The sequence below is a fragment of the Eretmochelys imbricata genome, chromosome 6 (assembly GCF_965152235.1).
Source record: "Eretmochelys imbricata isolate rEreImb1 chromosome 6, rEreImb1.hap1, whole genome shotgun sequence".
NCBI lineage: Eukaryota > Metazoa > Chordata > Testudines > Cheloniidae > Eretmochelys > Eretmochelys imbricata.
Genome location: NC_135577.1, coordinates 41,481,705 through 41,502,281, shown reverse-complemented (window position 1 = coordinate 41,502,281; position 20,577 = coordinate 41,481,705). Strand labels below are relative to the sequence as shown.

The window sequence follows — 20,577 nt, the reverse complement described above, 5'->3', positions numbered from 1 at the left end:
GAGAGACTCTGGATTAAGTTTAGAAGTGTGAGCAACAAAGGTGATGTCGTGGTGGGAGTCTGCTATAGACCACCAGACCAGGGGGATGAGGTGGACAAGGCTTTCTTCCAGCAATTAACGGAAGTTACTAGATCACAGGCCCTGGTTCTCATGGGAGACTTCAATCACCCTGATATCTGCTGGGAGAGCAATATAGCGGTGCACAGACAATCCAAGAAGTTTTTGGAAAGTGTAGGGGACAATTTCCTGGTGCAAGTGCTGGAGAAACCAACTAGAGGCAGAGCTCTTCTTGACCGGCTGCTCACAAACCAGGAAGAATTAGTAGGGGAAGCAAAAGTGGATGGGAACCTGGGAGGCAGTGACCATGAGATGGTCGAGTTCAGGATCCTGACACAAGGAAGAAAGGAGAGCAGCAGAATACAGGCCCTGGACTTCAGAAAAGCAGACTTTGACTCCCTCAGGGAACTGATGGGCAGGATCCCCTGGGAGAATAACATGAGGGGGAAAGAAGTCCAGGAGAGCTGGCTGTATATTAAGGAATCTGATTGAGGTTGCAGGAACAAACCATCCTGATGTGTAGAAAGAATAGTAAATATGGCAGGCGACCAGCTTGGCTTAACAGTGAAATCCTTGCTGATCTTAAACACAAAAAAGAAGCTTACAATAAGTGGAAGATTGGACAAATGACCAGGGAGGAGTATAAAAATATTGCTCAGGCATGCAGGAGTGAAATCAGGAAGGCCAAATCACACTTGGAGTTGCAGCTAGCAAGAGATGTTAAGAGTAACAAGAAGGGTTTCTTCAGGTATGTTAGCAACAAGAAGAAAGTCAAGGAAAGTGTAGGTCCCTTACTGAATGAGGGAGGCAACCGGCATCCCTTACTGAATGAGGGAGGCCTAGTGACAGAGGATTTGGAAAAAGCTAATGTACTCAATGCTTTTTTTTGCCTCTGTCTTCACAAACAAGGTCAGCTCCCAGACTACTGCACTGGGCAGCACTGGGAGGAGGTGACCAGCCTTCTGTGGAGAAAGAAGGGGTTCGGGACTATTTAGAAAAGCTGGATGAGCACAAGTCCACTATTTAGAAAAGCTGGACGGATGCACTGCATCTGAGAGTCCTAAAGGAGTTGGCAGATGTGATTGCAGAGCCATTGACCATTATATTTGAAAACCCATGGAGATCGAGGGAGGTCCCGGATGACTGGAAAAAGGCTAATGTAGTGCCCATCTTTAAAAAAGGGAAGAAAGAGGATCCGGGAAACTACAGGCCAGTCAACCTCACCTCAGTCCCTGGAAAAATCATGGAGCAGGTCCTCAAGGAATCAATTCTGAAGCTCTTAGAGGAGAGGAAAGTGATCAGGAACAGTCAGCATGGATTCACCAAGGGCAAGTCATGCTTGGTTAATCTAATTGCCTTCTATGATGAGATAACTGGCTCTGTGGATGAGGGGAAAGCAGTGGACATGTTATTCCTTGACTTTAGCAAAGCTTTTGATATGGTCTCCCACAGTATTCTTGCCAGCAAGTTAAAGAAGTATGGGCTGGACGAATGGACGATAAGGTGGATAGAAAGCTGGCTAGATCGTTGGGCTCAACAGGTAATGATCAATGTCTTGCCATGTCTAGTTGGCAGCCGGTATCAAGTGGAGTGCCCCAATGGTCGGTCCTGGGGCCGGTTTTGTTCAGTATCTTCATTAATGATTCGGAGGATGGTGTGGATTGCACCCTCAGCAAGTTTGCAGATGACACTAAACTGGGAGGAGTGGTAGATATGCTGGAGGGTAGGGATACGATACAGAGAGACCTAGACAAATTAGAGGATTGAGCCAAAAGAAATCTGATGAGGTTCAACAAGGACAAGTGCAGAGTCCTGCACTTAGGACGGAAGAATCCCAGGCACCACTACAGACTAGGGACCGAATGGCTCACTAGCAGTTCTGCAGAAAAGGACCTAGGGGTTACAGTGGATGAGAAGCTGGATATGAGTCAACAGTGTGCCCTTGTTGCCAAGAAGGCTAACTGCATTTTGGGCTGTATAAGTAGGAGCATTACCAGCAGATCGAGGGACGTGATTATTCCCCTCTATTCGACATTGGTAAGGCCTCATCTGGAGTACTGTGTCCAGTTTTGGGCCCCACATGACAAGAAGGATGTGGAAAAATTGGAAAGCATCCAGTGGAGGGCAACAAAAATGTTTAGGGGACTGGAACACATAACTTGTGAGGAGAGGCTGAGGGAACTGGGATTATTTAGTCTGCGGAAGAGAAGAATGAGGGGGGATTTGATAGCTGCTTTCAACTACCTGAAAGGGGGTTCCAAAAAGGATGGATCTAGACTGTTTTCAGTGGTAGCAAAGGACAGAACAAGGAGTAATGGTCTCAGGTTACAGTGCGGGAGGTTTAGGTTGGATATTATGAAAAACTTTTTCACTAGGAGAGCGATGAAGCACTGGAATGCGTTACCTAGGGAGGTGGTAGAATCTCCTTCCTTTGAGGTTTTTAAGGTCAGGCTTGACAAAGCCGTGGCTGGGATAATTTAGTTGGGGATTGATCCTGCTTTGAGCAGGGGGTTGGACTAGATCAGGAGACGGCAACCTTTCAGAAGCGGTGTGCCGAGTCTTTATTTATTCACTCTAATTTAAGGTTTCACATGCCAGTAATACATTTTAACATTTTTAGAAGGTCTCTTTCTATAAATCTATCATATATAACTAAACTGTTGTATGTAAAGTAAATAAGATTTTTAGAATATTTAAGAAGCGTCCTTTAAAATTAAATTAAAATGCAGACCCCCCCGACCGGTGGGCAGGACCTGGGCAGTATGACTGCCACTGAAAATCAGCTCGCGTGCCACCTTTGGTTGCCTACCCCGGACTAGATGACCTCCTGAGGTCCTTTCCAACCCCGATATTCTATGATTCTATGGGGCTTATGGTAGGAAATGACCCAGGGAATGTATTAGAAGCCAACGCTTGAACCCTTAACTGGGAATTTTCCAGCTTCATAGGGCTCTGGCTGGAACCCGGTGGAGTAGGGTGGGCCCGGGTTCTTCTACCCCCTCTGCCCTGCCGCACTTGCCACTAGACGTAGCTACTGGGGGTCCTAACTAGAGACTAACCATTTGTTCTTCCCCACCCCAGGGGCTGCAGACTCTTTGTTTACTCTACCCTACCCAATGGGTCAGAGTCCCCAACTCCTATTGTTTTCCCCAGCCAGGAGGCTAAGGAAGCATAGACTGAGTGTTTGCTCAGCCCCACCAGGGGCCCTGAGTCCCCCACACCAAAATTGCTTGTGCAATCTCATGTACGGGCATTTTACATGTACAATGGAAGTAACTGCTCTCCAGTCCTGTCAGCAAGAGTCTCTTTTCATGCCAAAGTAAGACAGCCTTTTACCACTGGTCTGCTGCCACATTCTGATGCTATTCTGATTTTTCCCTTCCACAAGCAGTACCTTTCATAAGATGTTTCACTGAAACCAACTGACTGTGCAGCTCCATGATGGCCAAAGGATCAGCTACTTTAGTAGGAGAATAAAAGATAAGCAAGAGGCCCGATTCAGCAGTCCATGGTTATTCAATCAAGCACTTAAGCATGCACTTAAATACTTTGCTGAATTGGAGTTTAGGAGTCCTGCATGTAAAATGCAGGCTAAAACTATGATTGCTTGAAGAGGTTGAAATATAATTGTTAAAACATTTGGCTAACAAAGCTGCGGTTGAAATATATGGTTTCTCTTATGTAAGGACCCAATCTTGAGAAGAATTTGATGCATAGTTTGGAGCGCCCTCAGTTCATAGGCACATTAATCAGGCCTGAAGGTGCTCCATGCCTCATAAAAAGATGTTCGCCGCCTTGCACAACTGGTCCCTACAAAGGGACATAGAGTCATTTTAATTCAGTAGCAGAAAATTACATTTTTGTAACAAGTGATGAGTATGTCTATCAGAATAAAGGACCAATTACAGACATCTTTCCTCCTTCGCCCCCCTCCTTTTTAAAAAAAAATAAAGCTTTTCTTTATTGTTGGTACAGTAATAGAGTGACAAACTGTTATGGTGGACATGGATATCAAGGAAAGGGAAGGAACAGCAACTTACAAATATTTCAGCATCATTCAAACCATGCCAGCATTAATGACGACATTCTTCAATCATTAAAAACCTTACCACAGAATCATTTTTAAAAGCTACAAAGACGATAACAATGTTATCTCAAAACTGTTTCATTACTTTCTTCTCACTGAGTAAATAATTTTTAATAATAAATTCAGTCTTTCATATGAAAGGTCTTGACCAATTATGGTTCTTTAAATATTCTACGGCACTTTTCTTCTCACTTCTCCATACCCCCTTTTTTGGAGGGGTGGGTAAGAGTAGGGATGCAAACCCTGAAGTTATAGCCAAATTCCATTTAATTCCATTCTTATCTATCAATCTTCCAAGATTTCCTGTGCATTTTCATTTAGATATGATAGAGCTAAACTGTTGTATAATATTGAAGTGTTCTGTCAGACAATTATCACATTTCATCTCAGAAGATAACTGCATTTCAGTAGTGAATGCAATTTCTGACTGTAACTTGTTAAATTCTTAACACACTTTGGGATTTTCCAGGATAAAATTGGATATAAATGTGAGATATTACTACAAAATTCAGTAAGTAAATTCTTGCATTTGGTTACAGTGTTTTAGCACATGACATAACTACTTGAGAAAAACATCATGCCAGGAAGTTATTAAACCACAAAAATTTAATCATAAAAAGATAAGTTTTACCATATTCTTATGAAAATCTATACAGCACTCATCTACATACATTTTGATGTGCTATTCTCCCACCATCTTTGGAGAAAATGAGAGATTGTTTACCTCTTTTCTGCAATTCTGTTGTTTCCACTGATTACTAGATTCACAGTCTAAGGGTAAACAAGGTGGAAAAAGTCTCATGTCCATTGTTCCACTCTCTGTCAGGGAGATTTGAAGCGAACTAGGCCTCACAATAAGTTTTCTAACCTGGATAAGCAGGCCTAAGATATCTGACAGTTGTTTCACGCTCTTCATCATCATCTGAAACAATCAGTACGCATTAGAGAGTACTTTTCCCTTTACAAAGGTGATAATTAGATAACAAGCTGAGATTAAAGTAATTACAGTTAGACAGCTGGCAAGGCAGCACAGTCATGTTGAAATATTGTTGATACTTCAGCATCTGGTTCTAATAACAGCACAGGCTAAAAGATTTTACATTAATTACAACACATAATTTAATATAAACATATTTAATTACAATTGATGAGCGATAAACTGTTCAAGAATTATTTAACCCCTTCCACACGTCAACATGATTGAAACTTCATGTGGTTCTTTCCATTGTAGGAGAAAGCTGAAGTCAACATGAAAGGTTAAGAATTTCTTGCCCTTTTTAACAAGTGACTACTTGACAAACTGCATTATTGATAAGTATCTGAAGCCAATTGCTAAACACATTTAAAATGATGGCATTCTATAGAATTTAGAGTCTAGAATTAGTGACAGTCACACAATGTGCTGTAAAAAAAATTGCTCTGGCTTGATTAATGCTCTTTTTATGCCTTTGTCTGACATCTCCTAAAATCAGTAAACTCCTGTTCCTAGTCATTCTTCTTTTCTCAGATACAAACACATTTTCACACTTGTATCTGGTGAAGCCCTTGTTTATTTTTGAAGTCAATAAGGTATCTTTTTAATCAATCCTCTGATTTCTAGGAATTTCTCAGGTGACAAAAGGAGACGAGTACATTAGGTCTAGCCCTCAGCATCATGATAATCGGTAAAACAAGTTTGAGAAATGTGTACTGAGTGTAGCGAGGAAAATCCAGTTACTGTATAAATAAACACAATCAGTATTAATTCTGACTTGCATAACCAACTGCCCCCTACAGTATTTCCAGCAGCCAAACCCGAGAAGGTGAGACTGTAAGATTAGCCAAAAGGACTCAGAATATATTCTACTACATATAAGAAGCCCACCTTTCCTAAAAATGTAACTTTGTCCTCTATAAAGAGACAAGAAAGAAATCAGTCTGCTCAATTTTCTGCTTCAGCAGGAGAGAAATAGAACAACTGGTGCTGAAGCAAAGGCATGAAGAGCACAATTTACTCTCAAGGCTGTCCTGACATCATAATGTCAGGTATACTTCAACTTTTAAACACAGTGTTCTTTATGTACATACTCATTCAATGTCTAAAACACACTGCCAACATGGCACCTAGATGAAATTAGATCAAAGTTTGTTTAGTTATTCACTTTACAGATGCAGAGTCAGCCTAAACTTTTTTGGCAAGCCTGCAAAACATTTTGTTGTGTTTCCCCATTAAAACAAATAAATAAACAAACAGCTCACCTTGCAGAGGTGCTCAGGATAACAAAGCCCTTTGGAACTGCAAGCCTAACTGAGTAGGCTGCAGTATGATCAATTCAAAGTAAATCAGGAAGAGCATAATTTTCTGCAGTCATTTCCTTACATTTTTCTAACCACTCATTTTGCATTTCTGGACTGAATAAAGTCAGTCATATTTCACAGACACAGCCAAATCAAATACAGTAAGTACTATCCACTTTGAATTCCTGTATTTAAAGGTGCTCTGTCAACTGGTTTTTTTCAATGTTTCATATTTTGTTTACTCTTTGGTGGACCTCATACCCCTTTACCAACTTGAAAACAAGATTCCTTTCCCTAGCAGATTTTGTCCTTGCAAACATTCTATTTTGTTGTGTTCTAGAGATGCAGGAGTCAAAACAGCTGTTTTTTGGTTTCTTTCCCTCTCTGGGCATCAGCATCATCAATAGCATCTGCAAAAATGTTTACAGCTAGCTAATTGTTAGGGCTGATACCTTTAAAACTCTTATCTGGAACAAAATAATCATATCACAGCACTGTGACATTTGAATTATAATAGCTTGTCACTGCATCATCATATTGTTATGGAATGCTAATATCACCTCATTGTAAAGTCCAGCATTGGCTGTGAAGACAAGAGACTTGTAATAACTTGAAATGTCCAAGCTTATAGGAAGTGGAACCAGGCCAGTTCATCAAAAAAGAAAGTGTCCATGAAAATCAGGTTAAGTATCAACTCTTCTTCAGTTTAGAGAAGTTAAGGCCCTCTCTCATATTGGTTTAAGTGATTGGTTTATTTTTCCTCTGTGGCTTCTTCAACTAGAATGGTGGATTAAGAAATCAAAACTCCCAAACACCACAGATATGTGGAAACCAGAAATGATCATCAACAGTCTGCAACAATTTTAAAGAAAGTCAAATTTCTGGCCTAAATAAATTGACAATTCCCCTTCAATTCCACCTATTTTGAGCAGGAATGCTTTTATTTACACTCCTTTTTTGCCAGATTCCCAGTGATTTCATCTCATTATATAAATTGATGTGCCCTATTACACCTAAAAGTTTGAAATTATTTAAATTTCCCATTTGAACTACAGCTCGGCCAACCATTGACAGACATTTCTGTGTTATAATAAAACCAAGGCCAGATTATATCTGTGATGTACAAGTATGGCCTGAAAAGTCTTTCCCCCACTACCACCCAAAGCCTCAGCACTCTCTTGCAGAAGTGAAACAGGTAAGGTCAATGTAGAGTGGGGTGGTTTACACCTTACCACATTACACAATGCCCCTTGTTGCCCTGAGCATAACCAGGATAACTCTGGTATGTAGTGCAAGGTTGCACTACTCCACTTTTGCCAGTGAGACTACAGAAGATAAGTGCCTCATACACTGCAGAATGTACAGCAACTACCCTTAAAACTTTTCAGTTCCTAAGGTCACTAATGCTACCTTACTCTTCCTTAGATGTTCTCTGTACTAAATAGAATGAAGTTTAGGCAATCCTGTGGTAATGTTGTCTAAATAAAAAGGCAAGATTAGAAAAAATATAAGTCTATCAAAATAGATGCATTCATCATCCACCAAACCTGTCCTCTTGAATTCTGGCCGCCTGGTCTACAAAAACATTTAGGTCCACTTTAGGCCCAGAAATAACCTCTGCTACTTCCTTGCAGCTTAATTTTCCCATCTGTTCCCTGAGGCTGCAAGGAAAGAGAAGAGGCTAAGAATAAAGTTCAGGCAAGTGTAAATTGAAAAACACAGTGGCCTCAATTTTCTTATTGGGGCCTGTGGTTATTCTCTAGCTTAGCAAAAGCACTTTAGCCACAATATAGCTATGTACTCATACCAATATTAGTTCATTAGAATTTAACTTTCTATATTTTAAAGCTTTCACAAATTATTAGTAAGATATAATTACTGTATAAAGTTTCATAAATACTCAAAGAATAGTTAAAAATCCATTTACTGCTCAAGAGAGCAAGATCATTCACATCTTTTCATATTGGTTCCTGGCCTTTGTACCAGCATCAGGGCTGCTGATTAGTCTCTGAGGATTGAGGCACCTGAACTGTCGGTTAGCTGTGCTATTCCGAGTCCCCACTGACCTTCAGTATACTTGGCTTTGTGAACACAGATATATACAAAGAAATTGGACATGTTCTTCTGTATTTCATGGTAGGTGATCACATTCCAATATAAAGATGATGCATAAACAAACTGGTTATTGAATTTTAAGTCTGCTAAATGAGCAAATCTTTATTTCTTGTCGTTTTTCTTGCATAATTTACATTATCTTTGTTTTATGATTTTGTAATACTGCACTTCACAATTACAAATATAATTTTATTTAATAAAGTTAGAATAATCCTGAACCATTCAAGGAAACTTTTCACTTATTTTACAAAATATTTTTTTCAGTAGGTTGAACTTTTCCCTATGCCAGAATCACTCCATGAAGCCCACAGTAATTGCTGTCCAGTCCTTTGTACAAAATATGTAATTGTATTACCACATATATGTTTAGTGATTTCTTGTTATATAGTAGTCAGAACAGTCGATTTAATGTATGAAAATCAGAATTGCTTAATTTACCCATCTGAATTTTTGTTGGCAGTTTCATTTTTTGAAAGCAGGAACTAACATCTAAATTATTCCTTTTGGTTAATTATGTCACTTTCCTAAGGTGTGCATCCCCCAGTGGCAGTACTATGAAGTTTTCAGACACATAAATCATGCACAGAAAGCAAGATTAGCATTTGCCTAATTTCCACGAGAGCTCCATGCAGTTCACCCTAGATATGGCAGTTACATAGAACAAAATGAGTTAAATACAGTCGGATTCCAATCCTGCAAAATCTTAAACACAGAACTAACTGACTTCAGAGGGATTACTTGTGTGCACATGCATAAATGTTGGCAGGATTGTTACCAAAATAAGGGTCATTATGAAAAGGCCCTTTGGCTTTTAACAAAAATCAAAGAAAGGGTTATAACAGCTGCTGCTCATCAACACCCTTGAGAAAGGACATGTAATACCTATATCATAAGAGGGTTTGACAGTGCTTCATGAGAAGACAAATGTTAGTGCTTGCCAACATCCACAAGAAAGGACATGTGCCAGTGCCTTAGCAATATCAAAAAAAGCCCTGTTCATCATCTAAGAGATGTTGCTACTAGCATATACAAACTACTGTGGGTTACAGAGAACTAACCAATCAGTTTACATATAATTTTTAAAGTTTATTTTCAAATACCAATTCCAACACAATTTTAATGCAAAAAAGATATTTAAGTGAATTATGTGTGAAACTAAATTTACTTCAAATACTGCCCAAGCGTTTAAATACCTGTGTCTTTGCTGCAGCGGTGTTTCAGTTGGAATGTTTGCTTCATTCTGGATCACTGAGGCATATAGGAGTAGAGTGGAAGTGCATAAATACATTTACCTACTTAATCCCAAAACTACTTCAAAATCACCCAGATGAGTAAATATACAAAGGAAGTCTGGGGACAGACCCTGAGGAGCAGCATACATACCTGATCAGAAAATGGTTGATTATAGTGTCGAAATAGCTGTAGTAGGCAGCATTGTTCACATGCCCATACTGATCATTGTCCTGCCATCTTGTCTGTATCGGTAAAAAGTAAGCATACATAGCATGTTGTCTGTAATGGTCCTCAGTGCTTGATTTTGCTGAAGAGGTAGCCACATAACGGATATTACTAAGCACTAGAAATCTTTGTGCAAGTTTCATGGTTAAAAATTCTATTTAAAAAACAAAAGAAAAGAAAAAAAGAGAGACAAACATGTTACCTTGGGACTATATTTATAAAACCAAACAACACATTTCTGAATCAAAAGGGCCTCTGCTTGATGGACAAATATATTGGAGTTTCATTTCTTAGCTGCTTGTTAGTTTTCTGAGGCCACAAAAAGCTGTGCTTACAATAGCAAGGGGAAAGCCAAAGGGTTCACAACATTAGCTTGGTTAGATAAACCAATCAGAGACTTTCATTTAGAAATTGGGTGAAAATCCCTAGTTAAAAACAACAAATGGGGGGGCACGTCCCCTCAAAAAACACACTACCACATTATTAATGTATATACGTTAAAGGGGCGCCTATAGGTCTTAGTTATAATAAGGACACCACTGTGCCAATTAAGCTTCAGTGTAAAGTATATAAAAAGCTTTAGGAACAGAGTTACATATTAATTAAAAAACAACACTACTCTCCTGTCATGATTCAGCCTGTACTGCTGTCAGAACATTCAGCAAACGAGCACACTAATTGCCAGAAGCTCTCAAGTTTATGTCTCCTGCACCTATATTGCCCACAAGGCAAACAATTTCCTCTGACCTCATGTACTCATTTATACACTGTTTTCATTATTGTGTTATTCAGTCCTCTCTCATTCCAGCAGAGGTGGGTCAATGTTCATTTTATCACCTTTCGTTTCCCGCATCCCACATGGGACATGACCTTTCTATACAACTATAGAAGCATATAGACAGACCACAAAAAAGGTCAATGATTCATTCAGCCTTAAAGTACATTTAAAATAAAAAACTCAGTTTCTACACATGTACTGGATGTTCATAACCCTACTCTTTTATAAAGTCTGCTCATTCCTCTCTCCTGCTTGCTCTCCAGTTTTCTTCACCTACTCCTAGCTTTTTGTGCCTTCTTCCATTCTGCCCTTTAATTTTGGAACATACATCCGAACAACATAAGCCAAATGTCCTCCCCCCACTTCTCCTCTTCATCCTTAAAAATTCCCTTAAAAACCCATCTGTTCCACAAAGCATTCCACTAATCGTTCAGCGATTGCTCTGTACCATCACTCATGCTTTTTTAGATTTGATAAGCTTCAAGGCCAACGTTCCTTTCTTTGTTTCACAAGTTTACCTATTGTAAAATACCATGCATGCTTACAGACCAACACATAAAAATTGGTTGTGATGAAAGTTCCAAGACACAAATCAAACATGAATTGGGTCATGGAGGGATGTCGGACTCAAACTCAGACTGATTTTGGGCGTATTTCAGGTTTGAGTTGAATATTTCACATCCATTTAATTCAAGACAACCCAGAGGGAAGTTACAAGTTCCTCAGAGACGAGCCCAAACCAAAACTGTAGATCTAAATAACCGTGAATTTTGAAAAAGTTCAAATCCAGATGGTACTATGTGTTCCAGCTCCATCGCTGCAGTAAAGGTGATTCCCTCATAAGGATGTTTATAATACAGAATGTTCCAAAACACGTAACCTTGTCCTTATACAAAGACAGAATTTTATTTTATTTCTTTGCACTTAAAATAGACTTAATAAGAGTCTTAGGAACCAGGTGGGATTTAAAACGAGGCAATATTTAAAAGTTAGCATCTCCTCATAGCCATTTTAAAGCAATTTGCATCCATCATTTGTTCTTACTGGTTACATATATGCTAATGTCCACCCATATAAACATATTCACAGTATTAAAAAAAGAAAACCTGCACGAGTCTGAAGAGTGTAGGCAGTTTTGACAGACATATGATCAAAAGGTAGGGAACAATTTAATAAAAAGTAGCTAAAAAGAATGGTCTTGGTAGGAGCTGTTGCACTATAGCGCTCTATGCTAACACAGTTTGATCTTTGATGGACATATTTTTCCTCCATTAGATCTCTGCTGTACGGTTTTCGCAAGAATAGAAATAGCACACAAAAACAGAAATCTCTGGCTTTGCTTTTTTACCGCTGCTGGAAAAGTGAGAGCTTATGGTCAATTTTTAAAATTGGAGACAGTGTTAGCAAGAAAACAGAAATTTCATGAAGCTATGAAAACATGCTTATTTTGGTAAATTTATACATAAGCTGAAATATAATAATACATTTTAAGTGTGTTTTTCTTTTACCTAATTTAATGAAAAAGTGTTAATCTTTCTGATAGCTGATAGTCATTTTTCTGTCACAATCAGACAAGGAAGTTGGAACTGTGCACTATTTAACTGAGCTGTGCAATCATAATGCAACGACTCAAAGCACAAAACCAGTGTACTGAAGTTTCCCACCTTTATTGTTCTTGATGTCAATTAAAATATAGCCTGCAATGTACCTAAACTTTTAATTCAGCATCATCTAAGTCAGTGGTTCTCAACAAGGGGTACACATACCCCTTGGGTACACAGGTCTTCCAGGGGGTACATCAACTCATCTAGATATTTGTCTAGTTTTGCAACAGTATACATGAAAACCACTAGCAAAGTCAGTACAAACTAAAATTTCATACAGACAATGACTTGTTTATACTGCTCTATATACTATACACTGAAATATAAGTACAATATTTATATTCAAATCAATTTATGTTATAATTATATGGTAAAAGTTAAAAAGTAAGCAATTTTTCAGCAATAGTGTTCTGTGATACTTTTGTATTTTTATATCTGATTTTGTAAGCAACTGGTTTTTAAGTGAGATTAATTTTGGGGTACACAAGACAAATCAGACTCCTGAAAGGGGTACAGTAGTCTGGAAAGAATCACTGGTCTTAGTAAATATGTCTTAAATTCAGTAAGTTAACTTTAAACTTATGAGTACTTTCACTGAAGTCACACACTTTAAAGCTCTACAAACACATGCTTAAGAATGTTGCTGAACGGGGCCTACAAGTTTAATCTAGCAATGAATTTGGAGGTAGATCTGCCCTCTGTTGTGCTGGTTCCTGAGAGTTGTAGTCATGGAAGAGAGCATAGGGAAGAGAGCAGAAGTTCTCCAAGAGAGCAGCATGAGGCAGCCTGATTAACATGCCTTCCCACCAACCGCATTCCCATGGAGTGCTTCTTAAGGGGGAATATTGAGTCCAGTCCTTCTAACAGCTGCAACACACACTAATCAGAGTGCACACTGCTCCCTTTCAAAGTACAGTAGAACTTCAAAGATACGAACACCAGAGTTACGGACAGTCCAGTCAACCAGACACCATGTGAAACCAGAAGTAACCAATCAGGCAGCAGTAGAGATATTAAAAAAAATAATAATAAAGCAAGTATTGTGCTGAGCCTATATTGCATCTTAAAGGTAGGCACATCTGGGCTGCCTGTCCCCACCCCACCCCCACTCGCGGGGCAGCCACTTACAGCAAGAGGCTGGGGCTGCCAGCCCAAGAGAGGTGGTTCTGAGCCAGCAGAGCAGGAGCAGCACTGGAGTCTCCACAGCTGTCACCCCACGCCATCCTCATCTGGAAGGGGACATACTGGTTTTACCCCCCCACTACCACCCCCCCAGCGAGGATGGGGATAAACTTGCAAACTCATGCCAGAGCTGGATCAGGTTGCTCAGCTGCTGCTGAATCCTGGCCTGGAGTCTCAGTTGCTGGATCTGCAGGCAGAACTATGCTTTCTTCAGAGTTATGAACATTTCAGAGTTACGGACAACCACCATTCCCGAGGTGTCCATAACTCTGAGATTCTACTGTAGCAACAAAGACAAGGTACCTCACCAAAGGCTCTTACGTAAATTAAGTTGTCATGGGATAAGAGGGAAGATCCTTTCATAGATTGAGAACTGGTTAAAAGCCAGGGAACAAAGGGTAGGAATAAATGGTAAATTTTCAGAATGGAGAGGGATAACTAGTGGTGTTCCCAAGGGTCAGTTCTAGGACCAATCCTATTCAACTTATTCATAAATGATCTGGAGAAAGTGGTAAACAGTGAAGTGGCAAAGTTTGCAGATGACACTAAACTGCTCAAGATAGTTAAGACCAAAGCAGACTGTGAAGAACTTCAAAAAGATCTCATAAAACTAAGCAATTGGGCAACAAAATGGCAAATGAAATTTAATGTGGATAAATATAAAGTAATGCACATTGGAAAAAATAACCCCAACTATACATACAATATGTTGGGGCTAATTTAGCTACAACTAATCAGGAAAGAGATCTTGGAGTCATCATGGATAGTTTTCTGAAGATGTCCATGCAGTATGCAGCGGCAGTCAAAAAAGCAAACAGGATATTAGGAATCATTAAAAAAAGGAAAGAGAATAAGATGGAGAATATCTTATTGCCCTTATATAAATCCATGGTATGCCCACATCTTGAATACTGCATACAGATGTGGTCTCCTCATCTCAAAAAAGATATACTGGCATTAGAAAAGGTTCAGAGAAGAGCACCTAAAATGATTAAGGGTTTGGAACGGGTCCCATATGAGGAGAGATTGAAGAGGCTAGGACTTTTCAGCTTGGAAAAGAGGAGACTAAGGGGGGATATGATAGAGGTATATAAAATCATGAGTGGTGTGAAGAAAGTGAATAAGGAAAAGTTATTGTTCCCATAATATAAGAACAAGGGGCCACCAAATGAAATTAATGGCTAGCAGGTTTAAAACAAATAAACGGAAGTTCTTCTTCACTCAGCACAAGTCAACCTGTGGAACTCCTTGCCTGAGGAGGTTGTGAAGGCTAGGACTATAACAGGGTTTAAAAGAAAACTGGATATATTCATGGAGGTTAAATCCATTAATGGCTATTAGCCAGGATGAATAAGGAATGGTGTCCCTAGCCTCTGTTTGTCAGAGGGTGGAGATGGATGGCAGGACACAGATCACTTGATCATTACCTGTTAGGTTCACTCCCTCTGGTGCACCTGGCATTGGCCACTGTCAGCAGACAGGATACTGGGCTGGATGGACCTTTGGGCTGACCCAGTATGGCCATTCTTATGTTCTTATGCCCAAAGGCCTGATCAACTGGAGTCCTAGAGTCTAGCAGCATCCATATCTTGCCCATAGCATCAACCAAAATTACTAATTCAAAAGAAATATTTCATATAACATTTTTAATTATAAAACTTGAAGAACTGTATTATTCTCCTGGTTCATGGCTGTTAAAATAATTAAATATTGGTTCAATATACATCTCTATCCTGATATAACACGACCCGATACAACACAAATTTGGATAAAACGCGGTAAAGCAGCACTCTGGCGGATCAGTGCGTCAGCGTGTCTGGCTCCGACACACTGCTCTGAGTGGCATGTTAAGGGTGTCGGGCCGGGGCCGAGGGGTTGGACAAGGGGCAGAGGGTCTCAGGGCAGTCGGGCAGGGCCTCCCCCACCAGGGTCTGGGAGGCAGGAGCTGTGGGGGATCACTTTTGGGGACCCGCAGGCCCAGAGTGGCCAGGGTTATTATTGGGGTCCGGGAGCAGCCCGCTCCGCTTCCCTCGCCCTGGCCCCAGACATGTCGCTCAGCGGAGGGGGTTTGGGGGAAGGGACTCCCCCCACACTCACCAGGAGCGGCGGAAGAGGAGCAGCCCGGCCCCAGCCTGCTCCACTCTGCCAGCTCCCAGCCGTAGCGCTCCACTTCCCGTTGCCAGCGAGTGCGGGGGGTTGTGGAAAGCGTTCTTTCCCCAACCTCCCCGCACTCACCGGCAGCAGGAAATGGAGCACCGCAGCTGGGAGCTGGAGGAGTGGAATGGGCTGGGGCCACATTGCTTCGCTTCCCACGGCTGCCGGTGAGTGCCTCTCAGGGGGCTGGGGTGAGGATAGGGGTCGGGGCAGTTAGGGGACAGGGAGCAGGGGGTGGGGTCCTGGGTGTGATTAGGGATGGGGGGATCCTCTGGAGGGGGCGGTCAGGGGACAAGGAGCAGGGGGACCAAAGCAAGTTGGATATAACACGGTTTCACCTATAACACGGTAAGATTTTTTGGCTCCTGAGGACCATGTTATATCAGGATAGAGGTGTATATTATTTTAAATATAATGAACTGTTTAACTAACACGAACTGAGGGAATACCCTTTCCCTCAACTCTTCTAGTTGGTTAATAAAATCTGTAAATTCAAAATAAGTAGGAATTTTACACAGCATTTCTCCACATTGAGAAAAGTGTTTTGTAGGGTAAATGAATATGAATGCTGCATAATCTTCATAATGGAAAAAAAAGGCTGTGAAGAATGCTATCTGGCTGGCTTTATGGAACCCAAAGGGTTAATTCCAGGGTGTTGCTTTACCCAGGCTTCCAGGAACCTATCAATGATTCTAATTCAACAGCCTGGTTCTCAAGTGCTCAGTATAGTGAATCCACTTTTGGAAGATTATCTCCAATTCCTTCTGGAGAAATGCATAAACCAGTTTGGTTAAGCTCAGAAGTCCTGCTCAAAATCTCAGGAGATCTTTGGGTCGGAACTTTTGGACAAAGGAACTTTGAAATGGATAAAGGACAGCCTGCAACCTGAAGGACACGCACCCTGACTCGGGGTCAGACTGTCAGAGAAAGGCAGCAAGTGCTGAGGTGCAGCCTGCCTCACCCAGCATGTTGTACATCACAGCACTGAGAGATATTTACAGTGCAAACAACAATAAGTTTATCATCAGAGGGTCAAGATTCAAGAGACAGTGAGAAAGGATAATGGAAACAACAGGGTTACATATAAAACAAAATCAAAACACACCTTCTAGAGATTAAACTTAACTTCTTCTGTCTAACGAAATTTATCCCACTCCAAATGTCCTTTGCAACTTCTCAACCAGGGCAGGTTGTGAACCCATATTCAGAAATGTAATCATACTGTCCCATTACTTTCTAAATGCAGGATAAAGGGGTGTCTTCCTTGCTTTCTCCTTATATCCTCCAAAGTTCATTGTTTGTACCCACAGTCAGGATAACCCTGTACCTTATTCTTCAGTGTGCTGCCTCTGTTGACTTCAAACCCCTATCCATTGATGCTGTATGAAAATGAGGCTTCTATTGTATTGGCTTACAATGCTTAATTTACATAATGACAGAGATAGGTGAATAAACATCTTTTGTTTGGCAGAAAACCTGTCAACTCTACATTGATACAGACTTTAGGAAATACATTTCACAACAATATTAATGGCCAGCGTAAACCTGGCTTTCATTTAAGACCTCACATGATATTCTCTGGTGAACCAGAATATACATACGAAGATCAGATACTCTTGTAACCTCGGACCCTTGCCAGTTGGCATTGAGGGATTCTTAGGGTCACATTCACACCAACTTATAAATATAAAAATTGAACATTATATATGGACAAAAAAAAGTGGAGAAATGTAGTAGCCTTTCACCCATCACCCAATCCTTATGTTCTGAGGTTCAAAATCAAAAAAATTAACATGTAAAGAGAACGGCTTTTCTAGACCCCAGTGGACATATATTGAGATTGTGTTTTTAGACATATCTATTGCACATGTCACCGTGATGTCTAGATGCCACAAACTGACAGTTTTTGCTCAGAAGAGTTCTAGGAGAACCTGAATAATTAATAGTGTTCCAGATTTGCATTGAGGAACATAGAGAGCCTCTGTGGGAAAGACCTGTTCATTCAATGACCACATCTGGGCATTCACTTTCATGAATGCTAAATATGCATGAAAAATTTCAAAGAATAAAATAGACAAAAGAAAACTTGAGAGAATTTAGAAGTAGCCAGTGCTGCATTAGGGCTTGTTAGTAGACAGCTAGGAAACCATAGGCAGAATTCTCTCAGATCCACACAGATTATCTCAGATTCATTGCTACTCTCACTTACACCTGCGTAACCCCCATTTAAAATAATGGAGTTGCACAGGTACTATTAAAAGCAAAATTTAGGTATTTGATATTTTGCTCTCTATACACTCAGAAAGTCCTCAGCTATACTGATGGAAACTCTGAACATGTAAGAAGAACAGAACACTGGAGTTAAGATTCACCATTTAGAACTGATAGAATTTTGCCAAAGTTATTACCCTATTTCCACATATTAATCCAAAATGACACTCCTAGAAAAAATTAATTTAGTTATTTACTGCTTAACTAGTATAGTCTCATCGCTCCTAAAATATGAAAGATTCATTCTGAGGACACAGAACAACATGCAGCAAGCAGGTCAAGTATCTCCACTAACTTTCTGCCTTTTTTCCCCTCTAGTTTTACTAGTTTGTACTAATTTATAGAGGTTTAATGTTATATTTTTTCCTATCATAAAATATACCCCGAGATCCATAACTAATTTTCAAATCCCCCCTTAATTTAAGAGGAAAAACAGCACATTTGTTTAAAGGCAAAAATAAAACATTTGCATTTCACTTCAAGAACATCCAATCTCCTCTTAAATTGAGATGCCAGAGCAACTAGATTGCCGTTTAAATCAGATAGCAAAATTAGTCCAGGTATAAGACAGTGGAGAGAATGTGGTAAATAGCTTATGAATTCAACTGCAGACTAAGGATCCCTTGTGGTTTCTCAGTTCCAACCAATTAGATAGATAAATGGTAGTTCACCTACTACACATCGGTAAACAAACATTTTTCAGCAAAAGCCTCTCCTATGCATTAAGCTGGGCCAGTTTAACAAACTATCAAGAGCTGTGGTGCAGTGATGTGTCTTAGTGTTAGAGTTCAGAATAATCCTTGGCAGGGCACTAATGAAAAAACAACTAATTCTGACAATTTACCATAGTAACTGAAGCATTCATATTATTAATGACAGCATGATCTAAAACTGAAAACACAGCCTTAGCAACACACAGTAACCTACAATGGAAGCAAAATTATTTTCTTTTCCGAAGCCTAACAGTATTCATGTTTTGAGTCAAACACTGAAATTTGTAAACCAAGGCTGATCTGAGCCAAAAGCCAATGCAGAGGAAACAACGAACGCTACAGAGACATCAACTATCATCCCAAACAGTGCCTCTTTTGTTTACTTTGTAAAGCATATACTTTTGGGGCTAAATCCTTCATGCCTTATTTTGGGCAAAATTCCAACAGACTTCAATAGCAGTTTTGCCTGGTTAAAGTTTCAGTAAGGAAGGCAGAATGTGGCCCTTTCCTGATAAACAATAGATCCTTCTTATATATAACCTGTTAACTCTATTGATTGCTATTTCTTGTAACAGAACAATTACGTTTATATGGTTTGGGCTCTCCTGTTGCACCAATGATTGTTTAGAGACCTCCCAAAACTGCAAATATGAATAAACAAAGGGCCTAATTGCATAATTAATTACAAGAGTATTGAACCCACTATATTTCTCATAATCAGTATTAGACTTTACAACAGGTCCTAGGTATGCCCATATACAGCAAACAATTCACTAAATCAGTATTCATCTGCTATATAAAGAGTGTTATTGGAATTCAGAAAATGTATACTTTTTAAAAAATATGAAAGAAAATAGAAAGTGAAAATAAAGTGAAATCCAAGAATAAAACTAGATTCTGAGTGTAAAGGCAGTAAGCAATGGTGCTGTCATACTGTGTGTACAAATCTCTGACAAAAAGATTTTTGAGAAACTAGATGCATACCAAGCTGTAATTTTCAATATTAAATACAAATCTGCTTCTAAACTTTTTCTTTCCCAAGGCACCAGGCTGAGATGTAGCAGTGTACACAAGTGGGGTGTAAAGTCAATGGGATTACATTTTCCTAATTATTTTCTGCTTGAGGTTTACATCATAAACACAAAATGAGATCAGCCGGGACTTGCCTCTCTAACAAATCACTCAGACTTAAACATTGCTCAGATAAACAAAAGGGGGAGGGGGCTCAGGCTGAGAAAAGACAGAGAAGTGCTTCTTCAATCACAGTTGCAAGGAACAAAAACCTGGAGGGGGAAAAAAGCTGTTGGACCGCCACCAAATCTCCCCCACTAGAGACAAGAGCCCATCTGCTGAGCTCTGCAACTTAGCTTTAACTACCATTCAACTCGCGTCTCTGCAGAGATCAATCTGCAGAGCTGGCAGATGGACCCCTGCTTCCCTGAGTGGCTGTATTATTTGTTTAATAAATTTAATTAATATCCATACTGCATTGGATTGCTCCCAGAAAAGGAGCTGAAGCTCTCTCTTTCCCCAATAGCTACATGATGAGTGATTTCCCAGAAAAGACCAGATAACAGTGCCCTTGGGCTACTGAAAAATTAAAAGTGCCATGTGCTTACATTGCTTAGCACGTATTTAATTTTTGCAGTGCACTAATGTGTTCTTGAAGGCTATTTTAACTTTATGAAAGTATACGATTTTGAAAAAGTCAAAATTCATTTTGTTTTATATCAGTTACAAAATTAGCTGGAATAAAAAAAGTATAAAATCTAATTACACCTCCCACGATTTTATCTATTTGCAAAAACAAGAAATAAATTCATAATGAGGAAGTCCCCTCTGGCCTACATATATTCTTACAGTTTTTGCTAACAAGTTACA

The 20,577-nt window shown here is 39.8% G+C and overlaps 1 long non-coding RNA gene across 1 annotated transcript; it reads right to left on the bottom strand.

Moving 5' to 3' along the window:
• Positions 1–4,943: 4,943 nt before the first annotated feature.
• On the bottom strand, positions 4,944–9,993 carry LOC144266682 (uncharacterized). Its single transcript, XR_013346490.1, has 3 exons — positions 9,920–9,993; positions 9,730–9,784; positions 4,944–5,066 (listed from the first exon to the last, which is right to left on the bottom strand). It is a non-coding gene; the product is annotated as an uncharacterized LOC144266682 (long non-coding RNA).
• Between the last annotated feature and the right edge of the window lie 10,584 nt (positions 9,994–20,577).